This window comes from Charadrius vociferus, unplaced genomic scaffold (genome assembly GCF_000708025.1).
Source record: "Charadrius vociferus isolate BGI_N301 unplaced genomic scaffold, ASM70802v2 scaffold186, whole genome shotgun sequence".
Taxonomy (NCBI): Eukaryota; Metazoa; Chordata; class Aves; order Charadriiformes; family Charadriidae; genus Charadrius; species Charadrius vociferus.
In genome coordinates, this window is record NW_009648793.1 from 453,362 (window position 1) to 463,890 (window position 10,529).

Here is a 10,529-nt window from a genome sequence, read left to right on the forward strand (position 1 = left end):
AAATGTCGGGCATGAAACTAACAAAATAGACATATGAATAAAAACGACACTCTTGTAAAATATTGTATAAATTATGAAAGTTCTACTTCTTATTAAATGTCTTTCATTGCTTTAAAACACCTGTATTTTAAGGGGTCTTTCCTATGAAATATAAACCAAACGTTCACAATGCTGGGAGTTAACTGCATCCATAATTCAGGTAAATGTTTCTGGGTGAAGACATAATATCAAGGACCTGTTCCAGTAAACAGAAAATCTTATGGGATAACTCTGCTTTATTTTACATTATTCTAGATCTCAAAAAATTTCACCAGTGTTACCTGAGTGTATTGAAGTTCAGATTAATGCATTTGAGAATATTTGATTAGAATTTGAAAGACATAAAAAGCAAAAAAGAATATTCAGAAGACTACAAATAAGAAATAAGAGGTTGAATCTAGCACCTGCTTTCTAACACATATTGCTATCTAGAAAAGAGTAGACATTGTATCAGTGTTACTGTTCTAGTGTGCTATTGGCTCATGCTACTCTGTTTATTCTGTATTGGATGCCTTTAGGCTTAAATTTATTGTAAATCCAAGTTGCTGAAGTAGGCATTGACTGTGTCTCTGAAAACCTACCTTCAGGGATCTGTGCACACTCTCAGTGCTTACAAGATTGATTTGTAGCTTCAAGCACGAGACACTTAAGGGGATCTGAAAGTAGGATGGCCACACAGGTGACGTTATATTCTGGGCACAGTGAGCTGAGGAGCTGTATGCTCTGTTAGTGCCCCCTGACGGTCAGCTCATGCAACTTAGTTAGAAGCTGTTTCAGCTAATACAGGACTCAGTAGAATAGGTACTTAGGATGGCAATAGTATATTAAAAAAAAAAAAAAAAAGTAAAACATTGAGTGGAACAAAGTAGAAGACGTTAAAAACCTGCAAAAATATAAGAAATACTATACACTTAATTTTTCCATCCAATTCAGGTGGAAATAACACATGTTTTTCAGTGACAAACGGAAATAGAAAAAAACAATAATAATCATTTGGATCAACCTTTTGGTTAAATAGAAACTAAAAAAACCCCAAAACATTTCTTCTGATATCAACATGAAAACTTGTTATAAAAGCAAGGAAACAAAAAGGGACAATTTCATCAGGAATAGAGATTGGAGATGAAGAAGATTTCTCATCTTTCCCAAATTCCCTAAACAAAGATGTGTTTACTCAAAATACGGAAAAATCTAGTTAAATGTTCTGCATTTACAAATTCCATTACGTTTCCATTGTCTAGCTGTCTTCTATCCATCAAGGTATTTTATTGGAAACAGGTGAGCTGTTAATCCCTTCTGTTGAAACCCCACCACTGATTAAACAATCCTCTGAGAAGAAAGTCAAACTCTTTCCTTTTGACAAATGAAATATTCTGTGCAAAGAGGAAAGAGATCCAGTTTACCTCAGAGTACCCTCTAGACTGAAAGAACTCACATTTTCATTTTTTTTCAAAATATATCACATAAAGGAATACTATTATTTACATTATTGTATATTTAGTGTTCTGTTAGCTTCTAGCTTGAATAATGTGTTCTCTAAGGGCCCGATTCTGTAAATTTTATTGCACTTGATTAATTTTACTTTCATGTTTAGTCCCTTTGAAGTCAAATGCATCAGGAAGATGAATGCAAGTAATCATAATATAATTTGGAGAATCAGGTCTGGAATTCAAATATAGTAGAGTATTTTGGTCTGATCACACTAGAAATATTTATTTCCACTTGAAAACACTAATTTGAAACTTCTAAATTATTTAGGACTGGGGTAAATGAAATAAGTGACCAACAGTGGAAAAAACCTTTTTGAACTATATGAACAGTTTCTGGGTCTTTAATACTGTAGTGTCTGTGAACATCTTAAGCTTTCTTGTTCTTTTGAAATGATAGATGAGGAAGGAAACGAATTTGTCACATCTTGCCAGCGTTTGATAATATCTGATTTAAGGGACAAATAAAATTGGTAGAATTTAGTGAATTTTTTTGTTATTATACATTATTTTTCCTCTTTTGTCTTCGCAGTTCTGCTTATTTACAGAATTTAGAGGCTCATTAGTCTGTAATACATCTTCTTTGAAAACAACATAAACAGGGATTTTCCTTTAGTATTTTACTCACAGCACTTATGCAGTGTCTTATGTTGAAAACGCCCATTTCCATTAATTTTTATTCTGTGAATTATATATTCACATTGGCTAGACTATTATTTAAAGACAATAGAGAAATTAAATATGTTTTACTGTTTTTATTTTTTTGCTTTATTTAAAATATTACAAATGTAGTAAGTGACTCCTAAAATTGTACTTTGCATTGGAGTGGCATTATATATCTATGTACATACAGAATCACAGAATCATAAAATGGTTTGGGTTGGAAGGGACATTTAAAGGTCATCTGGTACAACCCCCCTGCAATGAGCAGGGACATCTTCAACTAGATCAGGTTGCTCAGAGCCCCGTCCAACCTGACCTGGAATGTTTCCAGGGACAGGGCATCTACCACCTCTCTAGGCAACCTGGGCCAGTGTTTCACCACCTTCATTGTAAAACATTGCATCCTCATATCTAGTCTAAATCTTCCCTCTTTTAGTTTAAATCCATTACCCCTTGTCCTATTGCAACAGGCCCTGCTAACAAGTTTGTTCCTATCTTCCTTATAAGCCTGCTTTAAGTACTGAAAGGCTGCAATAAGGCCTCCTTGGAGCCTTCTCTTGTCCAGGCTGAACAACCCCAACTCTCTCAGTCTGTCCTCATAGGAGAGGTGCTTCAGCCCTTTGATCATTTTTGTGGCCTTCCTCTGGACTCGCTCCAACAGGTCTATGACTTTCTTGTACTGAGGGCTCCAGAGCTGAACACTGTACTCCAGGTGGGGTCTCACTAGAGCAGAGTAGAGAGGCAGAATCACCTCCTCAACCTGCTGGCCATGATTCTTTTGAAGCAGCCCAGAACACAGATGATCTTCTGGGCTGCGAGCACAAATTATCGGAAATTGTTGCAAATTGTGCAGCTTTTCATCCACCATCCTTGGCAGGGCTGGTCTTAACCCTTTCATCCCCCAGCCTGTGTTGATACCGGGGGTTGCCCTGACCCAGGTGCAGGACCCTGCACTTGACCTTGTTAAACCTCATGAGGTTGGCATGGGCCCACTTTTCAAGTTTGTCCAGGTGCCTCTGAATGGCATCCTGTCCCTAAGGTATGTGAACAGCATCACTCAGCTTGGTGTCATCCGTAAACTTGCTGAGGGTGCACTTGATCCCACTATGTCATTGATAAAGATATTAAACAGCACTGGTCCCAATATGGACCCCTGAGGGGCACAACTTGTCACCAGTCTCCATGTGGACATTGAGCTGTTGACCACTACCCTCTGGATGTGACCATCCAACCAATTCCTCATCCACTCAACAGTCCACCCATCAGATCCATATCTCTCCAATTTAGAGAGAAGCATGTTGTGGCGGACCATGGCAAAGGCCTTACAGAAGTCCAGATAGACAACATCCATAGCTCTTCCATCATGGAAGAGTCACTCCATCGTAGAAGGTCACTATGTTGGTCAGGCAGGACTTGCCCTTGGTGAAGCCATGCTGCCTGTTTCAATTCATCTCCCTGTCCTCCATGTGCTTTAGCATAGCTTCTAGGAAGATCTGTTCCATAATCTTCCCATCTTCCTGATTTCTTACACCTTGGGATCAAGAGCTCTTGTGCTCTATGGAAGGCATCCTTAAAGACTTGCCAGCTCTGTTCTGCTCCCTTGTCCCTAAGGTCAGTTTCCCAGGGGGTCCTATTGACTAACTCTTTGAAGAGCTGGAAGTTTGCTTTCCAAAAATTCAGGGTCCTGACCTGAGAGTATTCGCCTGACCCATATCCCTCAGGACTGCAAACTCTACTGGCGCATGATCACTGCAAGCCAGACTGCCTCCAGTCTTGATGTCACCAATTAGCTCACTTGTGTTGGTGACCATCAGCTCCAGTATCACCTCTCCTCTGGTAAGGCTGTCATTACCTGGCATAAGTAGTTATCTTCGATGCATTCCAGGAGTCTCCTGGATTGCCTGCAGCTCACCATGCTACTTTTCCAGCAGATGTCAGGGTGGTTGAAGTCTGCCAACAGGACAAAAACCTGCAAGCGCAATGCCTCCTGTAGCTGGAGTAATAAGATTTCGTCAATAGGCTCCCCTTGATTGGGTGACCTGTAGTAGACCCCAACCACAAGGTTCCCTTTGTTGCCTCGGTCTCTAATTCTTACCCATAAGCTTCCAGCGTGCTCATGGCTATTTTTCAGAGACAGCTCTTCATGGTCTATCCATTTCTTGATGTAGAGGGCAACGCCTTCTTCCTCACTTGTCCCTTCTGAACAGCCTATAGCCATTGATAGTCAAATTCCAGTCATGGGATGTCCCACCAGGTTTCAGTAATGGCAGTTAGGTCATATATATATATATATACATACACACACGTCTGTAGATATATATACACACATCTATACATACATACATAATTTCTAAATTGCTCACTGCTCCTAATGAGGAACACCTGTGGCAGAACATGACTGCAACTTAAATATTAATATCTTGCTTATCTAATCTATACATTGTATTTTATTACTTCTAATAAAAAAATATTACTTTCAGCATTATTGTGTTTTCATCCTGCTGTCCTCCCCAATTATTACTTTTTAGGAAGCACATGCCTCACAGTCTCTAGTAAATGTAGTTTATTTGCAAAGATTGTCTGTGGGAAGCCCCTTTCAGTGCTATAACAAGGAATCAGTTAGTGAAAGACCTCTGAAGTAAACTCTGAATGATCTGAAACATCCACTTGGTAAAATGCAGCAGCAGCTGGAAAGGCCACGTATCTGAGCTCGGACCTCTCTGCAGAACTTAACATCAGTTGATGGAATGACACAGCAAGCACGGAGCTTACTTGGTCTTGATCACATTTTTCTTTAGCTACAGCACATAAAGTTGGGATGCTGAGTGTATTGGGTCATGTTAAAGAACTGCATCTTCACTGGCATCCTCTCTTATTGACAGCTGTGTTTTAGGGCTCAACTAATCGTCACACAGGTGTCTTCTGCCTACTTTACTCAGCCTTTAAGGAAGGCCTCTCACATACATCTTCTCCTTATCTGCAGGCCTAAGAAGGCTTTCTTAACACCACCATCATTAGGGAGCCCAAAAGAAAAGCTAAGTACATATTTGTTGCTGCCAAACTTTTAATATTTATTATGTGTTTACTTGTTTATCTTGGCACTGGAATTGAAATGTGTCTCCTTCTTGATTCCAGGAGTACTTGTACAAGTGAGTATAGGTGGTATACTTGTATTTCACAAATACAAAAAAAAGTAAGAGAATTTGATAAATTCTTATAGCTGGAATCATATGCTACAGTTTTGATCTTTTTTCTTGATGCTGTTCTGCCTCAATGCAGGTTATTTTATGACCACACATTTTCATTGTATCTCTATTGCACGTTAGTGGGGAAAACTGTTGTTATTACTCTACTTCAGTATTAAATTAAGTGAGCATGTATATATATGTTAGAAAAATAAAAATCATATACTTGAATTCTTTGAAGCTTTCAATTTTAAATTATATAAGTTTGTACTTAATGGTGCTTAATTGCAACAAAATTTTCATTAGTATATATCCATGTATCTTTCAGGGTGCAATAAAAATCCTTCTCAGGGAAAGGAAAAGTTAATGTAGCAATATCAATGAAACTGGAGGAATTAAATCCTATTTCTTCTTTGATAAAAATCTTTATAAGTAACAAGAGGTTAATTTTGTATTTATGTATAATGTTGTTCTTGGACCCTATTGCAATGCATTTCTTTTACTGATCTGCCCATTTCACATCTCCTGCACAGAAAACACCTTTTGCTTAACTTTATAATTTATGGCCAAGTTCATACTATGTTTTTCTCCTTAATAAGTTTAATACAGGATCATTCCTGATGCTGCTGAACAGTTTGTCCCAAGTCCAAAAAAGCACTAAAGTTAAATTCAAGCATCCAAATTGCAAGACTGAAATGAATAGAAAATTATGTGATTAAGTGCTTTGTTTGATGGAGGCCATAATGTTCAGTATCTTGAAGGTTCTTGGAGGTATGAGCAATGTCATCTCAGAAGTATTGCCATTTTAAGAGCCTGTATAAACATCCATCTTACCAAAACCAGAACTTTAAATTTATGTATGTACCTTATCTTTACTGCTGTGAAAGTCAATGGAACATTTTTAAGGGGAATGTGATTTTGAAGTACTGTTAACTATACACACTTTTTAATTGAATAACTTTAATATACCAGTTTTATATTCTTCATTCTTCTCTAATCACACAAATAATTTGAGAGAACCTCATTTGAAGTGTAGTCACTGATTTAAAACGTCTTCATCTCACCATGTTCACATGACAGTCTTAACAGTCACCTCAGTCCTCTTGTATCCAAGTTAGGATGTTATGGTCTAGATCAGAGGATGGCAAGATGGGGTACAGAACTACTTGGAAGATTGGGCTCAAAAGGTAGTGATTAAAAGGATGTATTCTACTTTGGGACCAGTATCAAGTGAAGTACTCTAAGGGTCTATCCTGGAACCTGCCCTGTTTAATGTATTTCTTAGTAGACTGGAAAAGGACCTTGCTTATCAAATTTGCAGATGATTCCAAATTGAGTAACTAGTCAATATGATTGAGGTAACAACTGCCATCCAGAGGGACCTAGACAGGCTGGAGAAATGGGCTGCCAGGAACATTATAAAATTCAATCAGGACAAATTCCAAGTCCTGCGTCTGGGAAGGAAGATCCCCCTGCACTGACAGGCTGGGGCCTTACTGGCTGGGGAGCAGATCTGCTGAAAAGAACCTGAGAGTTCTGGTAAATGGCAAGCCGGGCATGCACCAGCAGTATGCAGCAATCACAGCTGCACTAAGCATGGCCAGGAGGTCAAGGGGAATGGCTGCCCCCCTTCACCTGCTATTCATTTTACCACATCTACAGCACTGTATCAGGTTTTGGGGCCTTCTATTCAAGAAAGGCATCAATAGACTGAGGCAAGTCCAGTGGAGGGCCTCCAAGCTGGCGAGAGGCTGGATCACTGGCCCTGTGAGGAAAGGCTGAGGGACCTGGGCTTATTCAGCCTCACCAAGTGATGGTTTAGAGGGACCTAACAGCAGGCCATGCCTCACCACCACCATCCCACCTCTTCCCAAGCACCTGCAGGCAGGTCATTAAGGAGATAGAGCCCGACCCCTTCAAGTGGTATAAAGCCACTGTGTTAAGGTGGATGAGGGGCAATGGATATAAGTTGAAACAAGGAGGATCTGACTATAGCCAAGAAACCCCTTTCCTTCAAGAGGATAATCAGGCATAGGAACAGACTGCCTACAAAGCTTGTGCAGTCTCCATGCTTGGGGCTTTTCAAGACCTTGATCCAACTAGATCAAGCCCTAAGCAAGCTGGTCTGAACTCAGACCTCCTGAAGTTCCCTTCAATTTGAATTTTCCTCTGATACTCTGAAATTAGAACCACTTCAAAAAGGAATTATATCTTTATTACATGTGTCAGCAAAAGGGAATAATGATAAGACAAAAAATATTTTCAGAAACCTTTTAAGATATGTGAATTCCATACTATTTTGGCAGTGATCACATGGATTTTTGGACTTTGAGAATGTTATTCCTCCTTTTTGATTTTTTTGAAGATTAGTGTGGAGTTAGGGAGCTTTTACTCCTTCAAAAACCTTCCTGACATTGTTGTCTTACTTGTAATTACTATATTCATTGTGTAAGGCATTCTGCTGGAAATAAAATAAAATATTAACCCCTGGGAGCTGTGGGGACAAACCTATAAAGTCCATAAGAAGTACAGGTAAAAATTATACAAGAGTTAGTATGCACATGCTGTAAGTGTAATGCTGATTTACAATATTCTAGCTATAAATGAAAAAAAGGAAACCAAACCAAAAAAACACACCAAAACTACCAAGCTTACTAGAAAGGAACACAGTCTGCAAACTATAACTGTAATTATAGTTTAGCAAAATTTAAAAACAAAACAAAAATTCATTATTTCCATCAATACTTCTTTCTGTTTAATAATCCAGATAAACTTCTGTAGTGGCATGAGCCAGGTGGAAGTATACGAGCAAAGGTTATAAATAATTGATTGAACCACCTTGGGTTGAGCAAAAAAAAGCTTCTATCAATGAAGTTCTAAGAGATTTCATCTATCCCAATATTCTTAAAAGGATTATGGCAAGAAGAAAGACAAAGTAAGTTCCTTATCATTCCACCAGAATTAATTTTTCATGATAGCAAAGGACTGACTAGCTGATAGAAAATGGAACAGATCCTACACGTTATCTGAGAACTGTAGAAAGGAACAAAGAGAGCATCTTGTCTATTGAATTTCTTATTTGTATTAGTTTCTGGTTTTAAAATATGCATACATATATAACAAAGGCGGATTAAAAAACAAACAGATAAAAAAACCCAACAACCCATGAACAGATTTGTGAGCCATGCAGCTAAATCCCTAGGCATTTTCTTCTGGATTTCTTAGCAAAAATATTTATCTAGCATTGTCATCCATAATGCATTGAGGTCAACTAAAAATTAAACCACAGATGCTTGGTGGTTTCTAAGAATAGTGAACATTTTATACTCTGGCATGAGGAAGTGTTTCTGCTATTTATTTTCTCAAATTATATTTCTAAGTTTTGCTATCTTAGAAAGCAATAATACTGCTTATTCTTACATATGCAGAGATACAGAAACAACCTGTTGTTGTTAATGGAAATGGGAACCATTTATGTACTTCTAGTTTCAAATTCTTGCATTAATCTTCAACCTTCTCTTTCATCGGAAATTCTATTGAAGGAAAATAATAGAAACTGAGGAAACTAATCCAAACTTCTGTTCTTCAGCCAAGCAGCACAGACAAAAGAAGACTTAAGCATTACCCTAAAAAAAAAAAAATTACATTCATTTTATGAATTCATTTGATGTTCATTTTATTAACAAAGAAGAGTTCTTAATTTAAAAATATGAGTCTGCCAGATTAAAAACCAATTTGCTTTAATTTTGTCTGATAAATTTCTGCATGTATTTATCATGGATAAAAATACTATTATACTAACAGTTAACATCCCCTGATTAGAAACATATTAATAAATAACACGTAATACTGAAACCTCTCTAAGTTAAGGTCTTTGACTTATAGTATTTGACCTGTACAGTATTAGTTCTGAAACATGCCACATTTGCAAAGATTTAGGTCATGTGCATACTAGATTATTTTCATTTTATTGATGAAATTCAAAATATTCATGTAAACTAAGCCGTTATGTCACAGTTGGCTTTTCATCTATTCTATCAGAAATAGACATTAACCCTATAACATTTTCAGTGGTGACCATGAAAACCACTTTTTCTGTTAAAATAATTACATGCACAAACTATAGCTAGCTGACATGACTTATGACATTCACCTCTGTCAAAACCTTGAATCTGGAGTAAAAGTAACATCCAAGCTGATGCGTATAATTGCATACTGTAGGGGAAAATGTTTCAGATATTGATGTATTGAATGTTTCAAATAAGTGCTCTCAAGACATTCTGTCATTTTAACAATTGTGTTTATATTTCTGGCAGTTTTACTTCTTACAGTTTACATTATTTTACTGTAACATCAAGCCCTTAAGGTACACAGTCATAATTGAGTACATACAGGACTAAAATTACACATAATCCTTAAAATTACACATGATCCTAAGAATGTCACTAAATCGACATGTAGGGTTCTGCTTTAGATAAATTTGATAGTGTGTAAAAATTCACCCTGCATCAAGTTATAAAGTGAAATCTTAGAATTAAATTAAGTGATTGCTGAAAGTTTTGGCAACCTCTTTTCCATTTCCCTGCAGGCTCTCTGCTCAGTTCCAGTACCATTTCTATAGCAGTTAAGTGCTGGGGTTGTATAGTTCTACAGCTTTTTATTTTTTTTAAAGGTTGCATATCTTGGGCATCATGTGATGGATTCTATTACTAATTACACTTTCTTTTTTACCTGGGGAAAGTTTACTTTGCCCAAACCATGACAGGAGGGGAAGTGGAAAGGGAGGTGCTGATCTATTCTCCCTGGTATCCAGTGATAAAGTGTGGGAATGGTTCAAAGCTGCACCAGGGGAAGGTCAGACTTGACATTAGGAAACATTTCTTTACTAAGAGGGCAGTGAAACACAGAAACAGGCTTCCTAGAGAGGTGATCAATGCCCCATGCCTGTTAGTGTTTAAGAGGTATTAGGACAAAACCCTTAATAGCATGTTTTAACTTTTGGTCAGCCCTGAAGTGATCCAGCAGTCAGACTAGATGGTTGTTGCAGGTCCCTTCCAACTGAAATCTCTCCTCGCCTCGCCTCACCTCTCTCTCTTCTCTTCTCTACGTGTCTCCAATTTCTGAGTTCTGACCTTGCAGGAGGGAACCAGGATAT